Source organism: Cupressus sempervirens, chromosome 5 (genome assembly GCF_028749045.1).
Source record: "Cupressus sempervirens isolate cs-2001-9-10 chromosome 5, ASM2874904v1, whole genome shotgun sequence".
In the NCBI taxonomy this organism is placed as follows: domain Eukaryota; kingdom Viridiplantae; phylum Streptophyta; class Pinopsida; order Cupressales; family Cupressaceae; genus Cupressus; species Cupressus sempervirens.
The window spans coordinates 374,528,772-374,547,894 of NC_143122.1; the positions used below are offsets into that span (position 1 = coordinate 374,528,772).

Here is a 19,123-nt window from a genome sequence, read left to right on the forward strand (position 1 = left end):
TACAGAATGGTCTAGTGCAAAAGTAACCTTCCGGTGAGCAGTAGATTTCCAACTGTGTAGAGTATCCCCTTCTGGAAGATTCAAATTTTTTGAATTTAATTTCTTTGTTAGTTCTTTTACCAAACCTTCTTCTATGCTCATTGCTTCTTTCCCCTCATTTTCATTTCTTCTCACTACTTTTTTAGTCACATTTATTATTTTCTTTTCCTCATTTCCATTTTTTCCCACTACCTTTCTAACTTCATTTATCGCTTCTTTTCCCTCATTTCCATTTTTTCTCACCATTTTTTGAACCTCATTTTCTTTCTTTCTTACTACTTTTTCTTCCTCATAATCATCTTCCTCATCGTCTGGTTCTCCTATCCAAAGCCAAGTCGTAATCATGACGACTGTAGCAAGACACCAAAGCAGTAAAGCACCGAGCTTGTGATCGACTCTATCTGGAAAGAGCTGCTGATCAAACATTTCTACAAAGCAAAAAACCATAAACATTACTCTAAAGGCTACACTAATTATCTCATCTTCGAGCTCATTAAGCCTCTTCCTTCCGTTGTTTCTCGCCATGAAAGTTAGAAAAAAAAAACAACAATTACTGAAAAGAATTGCTTGCGAAAAGTATGTTTGAATGCGGAGAACTGTTCTGTACAAAAACTAAGATTTTTATAATGGCATTGAGTTGTGATGCAACGGTCACATTATTAATGGAAATTTCTAAATTGGCTGCCGGAAATTTCTAAATTGGTGTTAATGGAAATTTCTAAATTGGCTGCCGGAAATTTCTAAATTGGTGTTGATGGAAATTTCTAAATTGGCTGCCGGAAATTTCTAAATTGGTGTTGATGGAAATTTCTAAATTGACTGCCGGAAATTTCTAAATTGGTGTTAATGGAAATTTCTAAATTGGCTGCCGGAAATTTCTAAATTGGTGACACTGTTAGAAGCGTGTCTACTTTCTAAATTTCAAAATTTCTAAATAGCTAATGTTCTTGAAAGATTCGACAAGATTTCTACAAACAATAGAGATTGCTTGGACCTTCTCAAACTGATGCTAGATCTCGCTAAATTCCTTAAGCAGCTCAAAGAAATGAATGCGGACTCCCATTAAGAACTTTCAGAAAAAATGAACGAGGCGCTTCATTTGCTTGTTAGTGGTGCAATCTTGTGTCGTTCCTTTATGGCGTACAAGAAGATAGTTCTTAAATGGAATCACATTCCTCAGAGCACAGCGGTACTTGCTCAGTCACTCCGAGGCAGAGATTGATGAAATTGAAGACCTTCCACGTTATTGGAAAGCTTTCGATTGGAACTGAAGCTTTCGATTGAAGACCTTCCACGTTATTGGAACTGAATCTTTTCCCACTTTCAATTTTTATTGATAAAATGTATGCCCGCCGTCCTTTCCGTAAATGATACCTACTTGTCTCGAGTTAGCAATTTTTTGAACTCTTAAAAAACCATCAACGTTGATTGATGAAGACAAATTTCAAGATGATTGTTTGTAAAAATTAAATTTCATGTACATCGCTCTCTCGAGGGACGGATCGGTTGGTTTGATTTTGAATAATTATTTGTGCCTTGCGGAATTTAAATCTTAGGTTAATGGGAGATATTCTATTTTATCATGAAGCGTGTCTACTGCAACAGAGTTTTCCAGGTACATGAATATTCTTAAATTTATTTATAAATCTAGTCTAGCAATATATCTTGCTCTTGTATGATGTTTTATAGGGCATTGCTTTGTCTAGAGTTAATTTTGATCTATATTCGTGGGTACGATATCTTTTGTAAATTCATGTTAAAGAAATACAACTTGGTCTTTTGATATTTTTTGTGCTGACTAGAAACCTCCAAATATTAATTTAAAATCTTCTTCAAATATTTTTCTTCCCTTATAGAAGATATCCCTTACAAAAAAGTGTGACCAACAAATTGTTGTAGAGTCTCTAGTGACAAAGAAGTAGCTAGTTTGACTCCTAGAATCTTCTCGTGAATAGCCATAGTAAGGATGTTCCTACCCAAGACCTCTTCCACCATAATAAATAAGTATGGAAATAAGGGATAAAACTAGGGAATAAATCTAATAGAATTAAAGAACTTCCTTAGTGATCCATTGGACAAGACCAAAAATTTGACTGAGTTGATAATAGCCTTAATTAACATAATTATCCTCTCTCCAAATCCAAGTTTTTCCTTGCTTTTTTAGTAGAAACTCCCTTCTAAATTTATCATAAGATTTCAAAATATCTAACTTCAACACCATACCTAGATTTATACTTTTCTCCATGGAATTAAAAACCTCATGGGTGGTTATCACCTCATCAAGAATCTGGAAAATCATTATGATTAGGATTGATAGATTTGCCAAGGAAAGGTTTTATGTAGTTGAACACCACCTTTGATAGGATCTTATAAATAGAATTAAATAGACTAATTGGCCTAAATTCCTCCTAGGTAGGTTAATCTATTTTTGGGACAAGAAAAATATAAATTTGATTTAGTTCTTTGAGGATTCTACCTATCCTTATAAAGTTATCAACCGTGTACACCAAATCATATTTGATGATTTTCCAGAATTCCTAAATGATGGAATGGGGAAAACCATCTAGTCCTAGTTCTTTATAATCTCCCATAGAAATTACATCCTCCTTAACTTCTTCATCTAAAACCTTTCTATTCAAGTCCTCATTCATTTCTTCACCAATCACTGTATTGATAACACTAAGAAAAGCTTCTTCAGTGTTAGGTTTCTTTTGAATTAGGGGAGGATTATAAATTCTGTAGAAGTACTATGTGGCCCAAGTCTTAATATCTTCCTAATTAGTGATGTTTTATAGGGCTAACTCAAGCCCCTATTTTAGTCTTTAAGTCTCAATAGGGAATGAAATTGATAAACCAAAAATAATAACAAAGGAAACAAATTTAAAAAAAATTAAATAGTAAATTGAGTCACATTATGGAGGAAAAATACTAGTGATAGAGATATTAAAGTATTTTCTTTTCGTGAAGTAGCTTATGAGAGCTAAAAGTGGGTTAAGGAATGTTGGGGTTAGCTAATTATGTAGAAAATAATTTTTAGTAGAAAAGGACATTTTATTTTGTGAAACACATAGAAGGAAGTGCTAGTATTTTTTAGGTATCATAGTTTATATAATATAATTAAATCATTTATAATATATATTTTTCAATCTCAAAACATCTTCAATGGGAGCACTCTCTATACATGGTTGTACATAATACAATTAAGTACAAAATAATTTTGAGAAATTTCAAACCATAGGTTGATCTATAAATTCATCTTTTTTTGGTACACAATCAATACTATTGAAATAAAATAAATTTTTCAATGATATATGTTACTATCAATAAGGTTGCAACACATACCTGTGAATTTTCTATTATACATAATATTTGGTGCACTAAGTTTCATCATAACATATTGAGTTGAATTTTTTTTTAAATGTGCTCTGCAACTTTAGAGTGGGAGTTGGCTAAAGGAACCAAAGAGATTGAAGTGCATGGATCAAAGAATGGAAGTCCTCATACTATGGCCTTAGGTTTGGAAGGAGGGCTCTCTCCTCATTCTAAAGATCTTAGTCTATCATGCCATTGTTATGGTGCAAGTTTTCTTGGTACTTTTGGAGACTCAGAGCATTCTCGCATTTTTGCATTTTAGCTTAACACTCATTCTACTTACATTATGGAATACTTTTTAGTTTATTTTCCTTTATACTTTATCTTAGTTCTCTTTGTTAGCTTACTATTCATTTAGAATAGCTTACATTTGCATTGCATTTTATTCTAGATTCTTTGATATTAGCACTCTTGCCTCTACTCTTTGAATCTCTTGTTCTATGGTGCACCTTGCAAGGGTTGCATAGTTTGGTTCATTTGGGGATCACCATCTCATAGACTTTTCACATCATAGATAGAGAGCTATAAGTCGGCTCTTGAGACTTCCTCTTCCATGGGTTCTCTCAAGAATAATGGTTTATAGAAGTGTGATACTTTATGTACACACAAAGATCATATTCTATTTTTTCTCAGGAAATGGGATTTCGCTAATTAGGGTTTGAAAGGTTTGGTAATATTTTTGGCACTGCCCAAAGGATGCTTTTGTATCTCTTTTTCCCTCAAGAAATACTTCCTATGTATCTTGGTATGTGACCCATGGTTTTGAAGCAAGATTCTTTTGTAACTTTATAAATGACACTTGGGGTTTGACTCGATCACTCATCTTTTTGGTGTTGTTTCCACCTAGGTACAAATTCCTAGGATTCCCCTCAAATTATGGGACAAAGAGGTCTTTAAAGGCATATCCAACTCATTTGGGGATTTTCTAGGTGTTGATGTTGTGACTTGTAACCAGACCCTCTTTATCTCTCTATTTCTCAACCTCTAGAGTATGAGAACTCCATGCCTCTACCAACTCTTCTCTATGACTATCCAACTTTCAAATGCTTTCCCTAAGGATTCTCTTGAAAAGCCTTCTCCTAAGATGGTTGCAGATATTTTCACTCTCTACTTTTGGGCCCATGCCCATGTCCTGAGGTATTGGCCTAGAGAAGTCTCTCTTCTTTGTCCCTCCCTCTTAGGTCCTTGTGCCTCCCTCCCTTCCTAGGTCACACTTCTTCTCTTATTGTCTTCCCTTCACCCTCCCCTCAGAAGTTAGTTCTATCCCCATGGTGACCCTTTCCCTTTTACACCCTACCCCCTCCCTCTATTGGTTTCTCACCCTCCCCCCATTTCTCCCACTTTCTCCCCTTGTTGTTAATCGCCCCCTTGACTCCCCTTTCCCCTTCTCCCCTTCCCCCTTAGTATTCTCCCTCCCACTCCCTATTTACCTTTTAAAGAGCCATAATTATATTGATGTGGGAATGTACTAGAAGACTGGGAGGCATTCAAGTAGATTTTTGACAAATAAGTTTGCAGAGGACATTAGTGGTGAGATCCAAAGCACTCTTGAGCACTTGTGATCCAATAAATCTCAATAATTATGGTCTCCTAGAATATGAGAGGCCTTGACAGTCTACAAAAGTAGATGCTTGTTAAGTACCTATTAAAGATTTGAACCTGGATATTGTTCTATTACAAGAAACAAAAATACATGTTTCCTTTTTGTCTACTATTAGCAAGTATATCTACCTTTTATCTCTAATTTTTTCCATTAAATCTAATGGAGATTTAGGTGGGTTGGTCATTATTTGGAAGTCTTGCCTCTTGACTGGCTCTATTTTCTACAAGGGAAAGTAGGTCCAATACATGGTGTTGTCTTATAATAATATAGATCTTGTGTGAAATCTAACTAATGTGTATGCAAAAAATATGGTGGGAGAAAGGAAGATCTATTGGGAGAAAATCCTTTTGGACAATAAGGACAATATGTTTGAATATTGGATGGTGATTGGGAATTTCAAAACCCCTCTTTTCAATTCTTAAAAAAGGCGTTATGATTGATTTTTCTTACATTATACTATATCTACATAATTTATTTCGGAGGGGAAGCTCTAGGATTTGGACGTACATGGTGGGAGTTTCACTTGGTCCAACATGCACTCTAGAAACAACTTGATCCATGTTAGGTTAGACTTATGCCTTCTATTCTTAAATTGGAACATCATTCATGATTTCTCAATTTTTGGTATTGTTAGGTTTTTTTATGATTATCATTGTATATTTTTTCAAATGGTATCCTTTGGTTAAACAAGATAAGTATCCTTTTCTATTTGAAAATATGTGGACTCTTAACCCAAATTTCCCCACTCATTTTTTAAAATGGTGGAATTGTAAACTTATTGATACTGATATGTTTTTGTTTGTGGGTAAACTAAAAGTTTTGAAGGAACATCTTAAACATTGGACTATGTTTTCTTTTGGAAATATTTTTGAACAAAATGATAGAATAAAGGAAAAACTACACTCTTTACAAAAGGAGATGTAATCCATGGGATGGGACCAGGAAAGGGATAAGCATGAAAAGTGTCTTTTGTCTGATCTCCACAATATCATTCTAAAGGAAGAGACCTTTTGGGAAAAAAGGTTCAAGATCTAATGGATCAATGGAGGAGACAAAAATTCTAGATTCTTCCATCAATCGGTGCTAAAGCATAGGAAAAGGAACTCGATTAGAGATCTAGCCATAGAGCAAGGCAATATTAATTAGAAAGTGGAAGTGGAACACAAGGTGGTCCCTCACTTTTGGGACCTTCTTAACCAACCCCCTCAATCATCCTTCAAAAGCTAGAATGATCAATCTACTCCAATGTGCTCCCACTTGTATCCCGTTAGAATAGCTTCTGAAGTTAAAGAAATTTGGTACTATAGAGGGGTAAAAATACAAAGCTACATCACCTTTCAAGTTGACTTAACAAAACAACTGAATTTGAATATTTCTATCTAAAAATCAATTTTGTTCAAACATATGATCTAGATAAACTCGTTCTAGCTAAGTTGTATATGGTCATAAACTTTTCCAATTGGAAATGTCAATTAAATGCATGTTTTATACTAGTTTGTATCCAATTACTAAAGAAATAAAATTATTTTAGAAAAGTGGCGTTTCAATAACTCTTACTATTTTTTATGATATTTTTTTAATAACATATAAACACCATTTTGTAGAGCTCGAAATCAAGACTGTTCTCATACAGAGTTTATAGTGTTGTAATAAGTTATAGTATATTATAACACTCGAAAAAATATCAATTTTTAGAAAGAAAAAATTATTAAATCATATAAAAAAATATTAAAAATTATATGGAATTCTAGAGGAGAGAAACCTCTTCTAGAATATATAATTTTTCTCCTAATTAGAATAGATTTATTTTGAAAAATGTGGTGGGAGATGAAAACTAACGATTCCAGCTGAGTTGAAATTTGAATCATTATAAAAGAGAAAATAAAGGTCTAAAGCCATTTTTTATTTTTGATTATTCTACCTATATATGCTATCTATAACATAGTAAAAGATAAAAGGGAATAAGTTTATTTCCATATAGTTTTGTGGTGGGAACTAGACCCTATTTTTCAGCATTTTTCAGCAGCTAAAAAATTATCTATAAAAATTAGGAAAATATATCAATTCTTATTCCAAATAATAATTATAAATTATAATCTTAAACTTCATCTATTTCTACACATTTCATTAGTTTACTTCATTTTCAAATTCAAAATAATAATACGAATTTTATGTCATTCAATGTGTACAATTATACTTTTGTTAGCATTTTTGTTTACAAAAGGGTGACACAGGTTTGCGCTTTTACCTAGAGGAGGTTAGAGTTTCCACCTCTGCCCTAAGCCCTTATAAGTCGTCATGGCTAGATGCTTTTCTTTCATTGTTCCTCATAAATTACTAGGATATCATGGGAAAATATGTTTTTTGGGCAGACATAGATTTTTCTATTTCAGGGGCTATTCTTAAAGAGATCAATAATACCTTTATTTCTCTAATTTCTAAGGTGACCGGGGCAAAAAAATTGGAGGATTTTAGATCTATCAGCCTTTGTAATACCTTATATAAGATTTTTTTCTAAATTATTGGTTTCTTGCATCAAACCCTTTCTAGATCACTTGATCCACCCTCAACAGAAAGGTTTTGTCCCTAGGAAGCAAATAAAAGATGTTATTGCTACTGTTTAAGAAGTGATTCACTTTATGGATAAAGGGGAAAAATAAAGTATGATACTTAAGCTTGACATTTCCAAATTAATTGACATGGTCTCACGAGACTTTCTTATGGAGGTCCTTAAGAAAGTTGGATTTAAAGGAAGAATCCTTCAGCTGATAGAGGAATGCTTTAAAAATGCCTAAGTTTTTTGTGCTAGTCAATGGCTCCCCAAAGGGTTTCTTTAGTATCTCTGGTGGTCTAAGACAAGAAGATCTTTTATCTTCCTATCTCTTTATCAATTTAGCTGATATTATTGGCCAAGATGTTAGTAGAATGGTATATTCTCGTACTATCAAAGGCTTTAACCCCTCTTCTGTAGTAGAGATTGTTTCACACCAACAGTTTGTGGATGACAACCTGACAGGTGGAGAAGCTACAATAGTTGGTACAATCTAGTGAACTATATCATAGCTTTGGGTTAGAAATTGAATTTGTTTTAAAGTTCTCTATACTTTTTAATGCCCCCTAGAGTTCCCAAAACAAAATTTATTTGATTACTAGTTGCCAGATTGTCGCCCTTCTCCTTATTTATCTTGTAATGCTGTTGACTTTTGCTATAGTGGAAAATAATGTTTGGGCTAGTTTTCTCAAAATAATTTAGTTAAAACTTATAGCTCAGAAGGAAGCTCTTCTTAGTAAAGCTAGCAAACTCCAAATGCTAATGATGAATCTTTAAAGCTCTACTCAATATGTTACATCCCTATTTTATATACCAATTTTTTGGACCAAAAATTTGGATACTGTCGAAATAAATTTCCTATGGATTGGACTAGAAGAAAAGAAGAGGCTCTCATTTGTCAAATGGAAAATGATCTTCTCTCCTAAGGATCAAGGATGCCTGAATGTAAGGGACTCCCACCTTATGAACTTAGTGCCTTCATATTGAAGATTGGATGGAATGTGATGAAGTTAGATTTGGACTAGGCCAATATTTTATGAGGAAAGTATCTCAAAAATGGGAATGAGATCATCTTGTTGAAGAACCCCCTTGTATAAGGGTCAATTTTTTGGAATAATCTAAAGAAGACTATCCCCCTCCTCACTCAAGGTTCTTCTTGGTAGGTGTGTAATGGGGATACTAGGTCAGATATGCCTACTTTTGACTATTGCTCTATGTTTCTATCTCTAAAGGATGTCCTTATCAATAGACTAGGGTTCAAGGCTAGGGACTATTAGGAAAGGAAGGACTACATGGTGAACTAGGAGGTTGACATCAACTAGTTTAAAGCTGACTTGAAACTAGTTTCTTTTAAAATTTTAATTCATATGAATACATTAAGATTGTATAGACTAGACCAAATAGATGAAGTCATATCAAAGATTTCCAAATTGAGAGCTTATACTATTAAAACTAGTTTTGGGATAACAAAGCCATTCCTAAAGTTAAGTTCTTTAATTTGATTGTATGTCATAACAAGATTTTCACTCTTGATAATATCCAAAAAATAGGAAATCAAATTATTAATAGGAGTGTTCTATGTGAAAATGATGTTGAGTCAATAGTTCACATCGTCTTCTCCTACCTTTTTCTTGGGAAGTTAGCCATATCATAGCCTATTCAAAGTACATTGGTGTTGGAATAATGAACCTAAAGAGGTCTTCAATTCTTGGAGATCCCCTTCTCCTCACCCATTATCATTGAGCTATGGAGACAGTGCCTTTTAGATGATAGTTAGTGCCTATGGAAGGGTTGCAACAACATGATCTTAAGGGAAAGAAGTAAAAATGCTAAATTGGTAAGTATGGGGCATGTCCAAAATGTGAAGGAGAATATGAAGATCCTTTGTGCTACTAAACATGGTTCCACATCATATTCCTATGATAGGGAGGTTGGTAGTCAATGGGGCATGTTGGATAACTTGAGAGCTTTTAGTACTAGTAATCCGATATCAATTATTAGAAAGAATATTAAATAGTAGGTAGGTGGGGGTGACATTTTGAGAAGCTCAAAAAAGGATTTGTTGACATCTTACTTGGTCAAGTTTGGGGTCTAGACTACTTATGTGGCTAAACTCCTAGCCCTTTACGATGGGGTCTTTGTGCTGACTAGGAAAAATGTGAAAAAGGTAATCATAAAAGGGGATGCTTCAAAAAACATAAATATTTAAAAAGATGTGGCAAAGATAGGTTGGAATGATAGAGATGTCATTGCAAAAATAAAACACGTGTTAAGAAACTTAGAGGAGGTGTCATTTTAACACACCTATCAAGAGGGAAATCATGCTGCAAATAGGTTGACGAGCATGTGGAAATATACTAAGGGGTTCAAAATTTGGGATGACTCTCTATCCATCCTGGTGGAGGTGTATGAAGTGATCTTTCATGATAGCACATAAATTAAGCGTTAATAAACTTTGCATTATTACTTTTTATGGGGTCCATTTTGTGAAGCATTTTTATGAGTTGGATTTCTATTTCAGTTTTATAGTTTAATGTGACTACCAAGAAAAGTTTGGGTTTGGTCATCTTTCCATTTGTGGGCATGTTAGTTTTTGAAGTAATGTGTTTTTACTATTTCAATCAGAATAAAAGGATAGGAGGAGACCCTTATTAGATAGAGCCTGATGAATAGAGAGAGTACGAAAATAACAAGGAGCTCTGAGAGATCCTTGAGTAGGACAATATAAAAAATTATATCATAGACATGAAAGGTTATAATCTAGAGCTTTCTTAAAAAATTATGGAGTCATGGGATGGTTGAAAGATTATGTTGGGTTGTGTTTTTTTTGTCATCACCCTAGAGTCCATCTCTACCATACCTTGGTTGAGTATGGATGGGGTCAAGATTATGAGAAACATCAAAATCTCTTTCAAAGATGCTATGGTGAGGTTTAGGAAGTCGGGTAAAAAATATCCCAAAATTGCATCATGTGTTTAACAAAGAGGCAATGGAAGGGGTTTAGAAGGCCCTAGTGAAGGTTCTCATGCAAATTTTCACTTGTGAAGGTGGTGCAGGAGCACGTCTGCGATAGGAAGTTTGGTGGCGACAGAAAGACAACTTGCAATATGACTAAAATGCAGGGTACAAAGCAAATATCAGAAAGTTTTGATTTTAAAATCTAAATTTTGAAATGTTTGTGTGTGTGAGTTTAGAGTTTTATGTTTTCAAATAATGTCCTATGACGTGGTGGCATAAATGGAGGAGTGAAATGATAAACTCTCCAAATATAGCCACTTAGGACCATGTGTGTTTGTTTTAGTGGAGTTAATAGTGTGCAATGATTTAAGAATCTAATCATATCCTAAAAAAGGACAGATAGTTGGCAGCAAGAATATTCATAATTTTTGAAACAGTCTCCTATTCTTGGATAGGGACGTTTCATATTCCTTATTTAGGGAGTCAGTTTTTAGAGAGGAAGAGAGAGGAAGAAGACAAGTTTTTATTTTATGGTTGAATTCGGTATGTTTGCAGAAATCAGTCTCAGTGCGTTTGTAATATCTCCCAAATGCACCGTTGGATTTTGATGAGCTTTGGATATGTTGTTATAGGCCTAATTACGCCCATCTTCACCAGCGCGATCGAAGATTTTTGATCTGGTTCAAAAGTTATTCATGTCTGAGTGCAGGTCTATCTAGAGACAGCAAGAAGAAGCAATATTTTGCATAAAAAATGTACTCTGATGCGTGGTCAATATCTCAAGTTTAAACCGTTAGAATTCTCTCAAATTTTTATATGTTGTTTTAAACTTAGTTATTCCAAATCTCAACGGTTGGATTGAGTAAATATTTTTTGGTTCGAAAGTTATTCATGTCTGAGTGCAGGTCTATCCAGGAGGCATAAAGAATGTATTTTCTGGGCAATTTGTTTTAAAACTTTTGTTTAATGGATTAAGTGGATGGAAAAGTATATAGAATGGATTTAGATAGTATATGAATTTTTAATGTGTATGAAGAAACTCAATTAATACATTGTGATGTTGGATTTTAGTGTGTGATCCTGAAGGTTGTAGATGCCCCTTGATGCAACTCAGTTGAGTGTCTGATTCCTCCTGAGTTTTCCAAGGTGTGACTCTGCATCAGAAGGAAGGTCAAAAGGATCTACTCCCATAGTTTCCCTATGTTGAATCATTTTCATAGGAATGATCTATTTTCTTTTTCTTTTCGGATTACTCATCTCTTTCCGTGTTTGTTGAAAAATGTAAAGTCCCTGCCAAAACATCAAGGGCTTTTACTTAGACTTTATGATTTCCAATTGAATATGACCCTTCAGTCCTCCCATGAGCTTAATAATAATATTTTCAAGGTCATTTCCCCCAAAATGGGACAATATTGCACTCTTTTTACATCCAAAAATTCTTTAAGTTTTGTTGTTAAGACTCTTCCTCCCCATAAAGCCAAGAAAAAAAGAATGACCTTCCAATAAAAAAGATGATACCATGGAGGGTTTGGAGGATTCAAAGTAAGGATCCCTAGCCACTAAGACTGATTGGACCCTAGACACCATGTCCTACTTTTTTACTCCTCTTTCCTTGGGTTCTACAATGTACCTCCCCTCCCCCATGGTGTATTCAAGCTACTTAGATGATCCCTAGGTGTCTAGAGAGCCCTCTCCTAGTGTGGTTCATAAAAAAGATGATGCCTCAATTTATTTGGACACTCTAACCCTCCACTCTATGGAGATGAGCTCTTGTTATAATGAATTTAAAGTGGTGGATAGGTGGCTTCATTTTCAAATGCATATAACATACAAAAAGATTAATAGGCTAGAGGCAATTACTGAAGCTAAGTGAATTTTTTTCGATTGGATGACTAGTCAAAGGGATGAAGTCACGTGGGAAGTGGATCAAGAGATGGGAGACAAGATCAATAGCTTGGAGAAGATAAAGGAACAAGTGGAGGATATCAAGGACAAAGTACCGCATGAGGAAGAGAGGAATGTAATGCTAAAGGCCTTGGTGTCTATCAAGAATGTGCATGCCCAACTAGGAGAGAAAATTAATAATCTAGCCTCCCAGATAATTCAATCCCTGACCAAGATGGAAGGGGAAATATGGAGTTTGAAGGCATAGCTAGAGGAGAGAGAGACAAATAGAAAATGGAAGGAGGAGACTCTAAGAAAGGAGGAATGATAATAAGTGATCTCCTATGGTTTTATTGAGTTCAAGGTATAAAATAAAGGAGTTGGTTTTTTCTTTTCTAACTCATGTTGATTTTGGGTTCTAGTTCCCAATGCTATGGGTTTTATTGCTTGGTGGCACTTACTGGTTCGTGTGGTGCAGTGTTTAAATGTGGTTGTTGGTTTGGTATACTATGGTCTTATAGGTTAGAAATTTTTTTTTTCATGCTATATGCTAGTGGAAACTTAGTTTGTTTGAAAAATCTTTTAGATGACTCGGGTATTTGGTTTTACCCAGCATGGTTCAATTTAAAGTTTTTGTTTTTATGCAGGTGTAGTTGCTAGTTCTAGTTATGATTGACTTTTCGTAGGGTCACTACTTTGATCCTTTGGGTTGTATGTTTAAGACTTAATGTTACTTTAATTGTTATGGGTCCAACCCCTTCCCATTTTAATTAATAATAAATTATAGAGTTGATTTTTTAGATAAATTAATTACTATTTTTTTAATAGAAGATATAGAATCTAATGAGAGCCTCACACATTTTCTTGGTTATTCAGAATCATGATTTTTTTCTAACGTGCCAAATTTTTAATGTCTATGAAAATAGATACAAAGAGAAGAATAGTATGAAAATTAAATTTAATAATATTGATTAAGGATGAATATAAGCATTTCTATATGGAGAGAGATTTCTTTTACTATTTATTCAAAATTTGACTTTGGAAAGCTCATTTTTTACTATTAGGTAAGTGCACATATATAAGCCACCAAAAAAGGGTTTTAAGATTTTATTTTTTTTCTAACAATTTTAGAAGTAGATCTTAAATTAGAAACTAAAGATGGTACCTCTCAACACTTTTAGGTGAAACAACAACAAGACTTATACTACTTTAAATCTTCCTAACTACTATATTTTTTAATAAAAGGTTGAGATTAAGGAGTTGAGAAAAGTGGACTACACAAAGAGGTAATGTATTAATTAGAAAATTGTAGCATAGAAATGTATTATGCCACAAAAAGTTTATAATATTTTAGTACTTTTTTCCTTTAACAATATCTAACCAGATTCTTGATCTAGTTGGGAGGTCAACAATGTACAAACATTGGTTAAATATCCTTCCCTATAGATATTTAGCCCTAATAATTCTACATCATCCAGTTGAGTTTTTAGATAATCTCCATCCAATATTAGTTATAAGGGCCTTATTTAGGTCTACCATTTTTCTAAGGTTCAACCCTCCTTGTGCTTTGGCTTGCAAACTTGGTTCCAACTAACCAGGCTCATCTTCAATTTTTCCTCATCGCTTGACCATAAGAAGTTTATTTGTATTTTTCCCAAGATATCCTTGAAGGGGCCTAAAATATTGAACATGGAAAAAAAATACATTGGAATTTCTTGTAGAGATGCATCAATGAGTTGGAGTTTCCTACCATTGCTAAGAACCTTACCTTTTTGGCCCACAAGTTTCCTTTGCATTCTTTCCACCACAACATTCCAAAGTTCAGGAGTGACTTCTTTCATAGTAATGGGGAGACCAAGGTTTGTGTCAAGAAGGGAAGCCCATTGATAGTTGAGTTCCCTAGTTATGGCATTGTTGAAGGTTAATATTCATGTTAAAGAAATACAACTTGGTCTTTTGATATTTTATGTGCTGACTAGAAACCTCCAAATACTAATTTAAAATATTCTTCAAATATTTTTCTTCCCTTATAGAAGATATCCCTTACAAAAAAGTGTGACCAACAAATTGTTGTAGAGTCTCTAGTGACAAAGAAGTAGCTAGTTTGACTCCTAGAAACTTCTCGTGAATAGCCATAGTAAGGATGTTCCTACCCAAGACCTCTTCCACCATAATAAATAAGTATGGAAATAAGGGATAAAACTAGTGAATAAATCTAATAGAATTAAAGAACTTCCTTAGTGATCCATTGGACAAGACCAAAAATTTGACTTAGTTGATAATAGCCTTAATTAACATAATTATCCTCTCTCCAAATCCAAGTTTTTCCTTGATTTTTTAGTAGAAACTCCCTTCTAAATTTATCATAAGATTTCAAAATATCTAACTTCAACACCATACCTAGATTTATACTTTTCTCCATGGAATTAAAAACCTCATGGGTAGTTATCACCTCATCAAGAATCTGGAAAATCATTATGATTAGGATTGATAGATTTGCCAAGGAAAGGTTTTATGTAGTTGAACACCACCTTTGATAGGATCTTATAAATAGAATTAAATAGACTAATTGGCCTAAATTCCTCCTAGGTAGGTTAATATATTTTTACGACAAGAAAAATATAAATTTGATTTAGTTCTTTGAGGATTCTACCTATCCTTATAAAGTTATCAACTGTGTACACCAAATCATATTTGATGATTTTCCAGAATTCCTAAATGATGGAATGGGGAAAACCATCTAGTCCTAGTTCTTTATAGTCTCCCATATAAATTACATCCTCCTTAACTTCTTCATCTAAAACCTTTCTATTCAAGTCCTCATTCATTTCTTCACCAATCATTGTATTGATAACACTAAGAAAAGCTTCTTCAGTGTTAGGTTTCTTTTCAATTAGGGGAGGTTTATAAATTTTGTGGAAGTACTATGTGGCCCAAGTCTTAATATCTTCCTAATTAGTGAGTTCCACATTATTAACATCAAAGAGCTTAGTATTGGTATTTTTCTTTTGGTGTGTCGAAGGCATCCTATGGAAGAATGTAGTGTTACCATCCAACTTAGTTAACCATTGAACTCGATATCTCTACTTCCAAAACACCTCCTCTCTTCCAAATATAAATCTCCATTTCCCCCTCCATTCTTGCTCTTCCTCATGAGTAACTAAAGAGAGACCTCCCTTCACCATACTCTCTTGAATCCCTTTAAATTTTTTCATCAAAGCTCATAGTATAACAATTTAATGGCTTTTTCAAAGCTCTTTACCAAATTATGTGCATCTGATCTAGAAGCACATGAATTTTGACCAACCACAATAGGAAAGGGATTCCCAACAATCTTCTTCACATTAGAACACAACATATTCACTTCAAGGTTCTATAGACACTGTTCAAGTAAAAACACCTTGTCTTCTAAATACCTCGACAACCTCTTAGGAAAGTCATTGTAAGCTCCTATTTGTAAATAGGAGAAGCTTGGAAATTGGATAAATGAGCATCCAAATTGGCTTATGGATGAAATTTCCTTTGGTGAAAATCTCCTTTGAGGGCATCCTTGCAATTCTTGGCATAGCCTCATTGTGAAGGCATCATTAAACCCCACATACTCATCATAACTTCTCTACAGCTACAAATGTGGGTAAAATTCATATATTTTCATGCACTCATCATAGTTCAGGATGCTAGGGAGGTCAGGCCATAAGTTGTGAGTTTCTAATGCATAGATAATATATGAGGATTCATAGAACTACTTGAATCCTTTGGCTAAATTCAACCACGAGGCTAGCTCATCACAGATGCTCTGTGCCCAGTCAATCTACATATCGTCAACATGTATTGCTTGCACTAGGAAGTAATGGTGCTCAATGAACTTTAAAATATTCTCCTTTTCTTTGAATATAAGGAGGAGTGCAAGGATATCCACAATCTCTCTTTTTAGATTCGTGCCAAAGAGGGTGTTTGACATTTTGGTTTTCTTTGAGCACCCAGTCAAGAACCATGTCCTCTACATATCTTCCTATCTAACGGTCATTTTCTCATTGAACATAGACATGGAAGATCCAAAATCAACATCACAATATTGCTCCTTCATAGGAATACCAAATGCAACCTACATTAGTGCATTGTTGATTGAGATGAGAATAGATTGATTGGGAAACAAAATCTACTTTGTTTCTGTGTTGTATCTCTTTATGCATTCCTTCACTAGCTTAGGTGCATGAATTTCCATTGAAAAACTAGTTGCTTCAACTAGTCTTCTTTCTTTAAGATTTTGAGTGATTGGGTGAATAGGTTGAGAATTGATTCTTCTATGAAGATCACCCAAATCGTAGAATTTGAAAGATGTGTTTGTAAGCTCTTTTAACTCACTCTCCAAGCCAATTAAATTATTGTAACTAGCAGCTCTGATTGTCATTTTCTATGATTGCACATGATACAGTTCTTGATAAATATTCATTTAAATATACTTGAAGAAACCAATTATAGGAAATGTTGAAAATAGATTGATACAAGTACGATAAATTTGTTTCATTCATTGTTTTGCCACCAATGTCAAACCTACTACTTGCTAGTAAGACAATTTCTTATATGATTTAAGTACTATAATTTGTTTGATTGACAAAGAGGATTTGAATAAATGAGGTAACAATAGCACCTAGAGGAAAGGTTGAGTTATGATATGAAAGGAGTACAAGAATCAGTTAAGACAATGATATTATAGTGCATTGATAATCTACTTAAGGTTACAAAGGTTGGTTACACAAAGTATGTTTAGAAGAACAAGTTAAATGAAGTTTTTCTACCAAGTTTGACTGAGTGGATAGTAGGTGTCGAGAAAAGTTAGTGCAAGCTGAGAAGAAAATCAGTTGGAGCCAAGAAAGTCAGTGTAGGCACAGTGTAAGCCAAGTTAAGTTTAGTTGATGCTGAGCACCAATAAACTTTAGTTTGTACTAAGTGTTTTGATATTGGATGTCGAACAATGTAGTATGTGTCAAGCATCAAAAGCCAGTTAATGTCGAATGTTAGCATTATGAGAAAGATCAAGAATTTGATGAATTTGAGCTGACAAGTTTGATTTCTTGGATTGTGTGAACTGTGTGGAAGATAAGATTGATGAGCTGATGGCACAAAATTCAAGATAAACTATTTTGAGGTGAATTCAAAGAGGATTGAAGGAGAAGTTTCGAGAAGGGAATGAAATGAAATGAGGGCTAGATTCTTTGAATCCTATCTAATCTAACCTAAACCTATAATGGACTATGGAGGATGAACAAAAAAATCATAATTCTCTATTTATAGAGATGGTTGGTCAGAAGCAAGAGTTGATGTGTGAGAACCTAAGGAAGACAAGGAGTCGAGGGTATTCACATCATTCAGTGACGTAAGAGAGGAGATTGCATTGGCAAAAAAAACAAGAAGGCTTAAGGGTATGGATTCTTGAAGGGTGAACAAGCTATCAGAGTTGAATAGTGTGAAAGCCAAGAAAAATGGAGGACTAAAATAAAGATTTGTAATCTACAAATGAAGTTGTAAGTTGTTATCAGATTAAGCCTTACTAGTACTCTCTAATCATTTTATTAGTCTAGGGTAAATCTTTTGGATTAAGGTTGACCTAACAGTCATTTGTAAATCCTTTAACTAGGTGACATTCCAAGTGAATGATCTAAAATCTTCTAATGAGGTTCACTCCTAATAGGGTGATTAAAATCCTTTAATTAGGTCACATTTAACAATGTGTATTGTAACCTTTAACAAGGTTGGCCTTTCACAGGGCATCACTTTAGAAGAGTGAGAATTAGTAGCATGTTGCTGGTGGTTTTTCCCAAATTGGGTTTCCATGTTAATCATTGTGTCAAATGTGTTATTGAATCTGTTATGTTTCATGTTTATGTTTTTGCATATTGATTTGACAATAACCTATAAGTTTGAGTGATTGCATAATCTAGTGAATGCATGCATGATGAAAATGTTTTATGGATGTGGGTTCACTAAATTGTCAAAAGTTTTAATTGTACATTTGGACCATGGATAATTGGTTCACCCCCCTCTCAATTATCCTAAAGAATTCCAATAATTTTTTTTGATGAAATAGGTATAGGAATTAGAGCGTTGGTGCCACACGAACAAAATTAAGTTCATCCATGAGTATCAATTATTTAAACTTTCTGTTCATTTCTGTGTAGAATATTAAATTCCTGAAATCTCTGTTACTTTACTTAAGGTAAAGTGATATGACTAAGAATCACTTAACAAAATAAATGCTTTAGCTTTTCGGGAAGTGTCTTACTTTGCTTTAGAATTTAGAATGTAGACATACTTGATAATGTTTTTGATTAAGTAAAATATGTTTTGAAGGGTTCCTAAAACCCTGTACAAGTCTAAAGATTTTCAATAAGTATAGAAACAAAAAAATACAACAAACAAAAGTGAAACTGGTCACAACCCAAACAAAGGGTAACCAAGGTGACAGAAAAGCCTAGCACTAGCAAAAACCAAAGATCTAGCTAGAAGGGAAAAAAACCAAACTGAGATCCAAATATTACAATGGAGCTCACAATTTTCCCTTTGATTTAGAGCCTCCCTTGCACAATCAGAGGTTCATTTATAAAGGAGGACCAGATGGCTTAGATTTCTTTCTTTTTACTGCAGTCCAACCCTCATCCACCTTAGCTGCCTCAAGAATCCAATCCCCAGAAGAAACTGAACAATGGAGCCTAGGG

The 19,123-nt window shown here is 34.1% G+C and overlaps 1 long non-coding RNA gene across 1 annotated transcript; it reads left to right on the plus strand.

Moving 5' to 3' along the window:
- The first annotated feature begins 935 nt into the window (after positions 1-935).
- Positions 936-3,734, plus strand: LOC149556317 (uncharacterized). Its single transcript, XR_016352345.1, has 2 exons — positions 936-1,654; positions 3,477-3,734. It is a non-coding gene; the product is annotated as an uncharacterized LOC149556317 (long non-coding RNA).
- Positions 3,735-19,123: the final 15,389 nt, after the last annotated feature.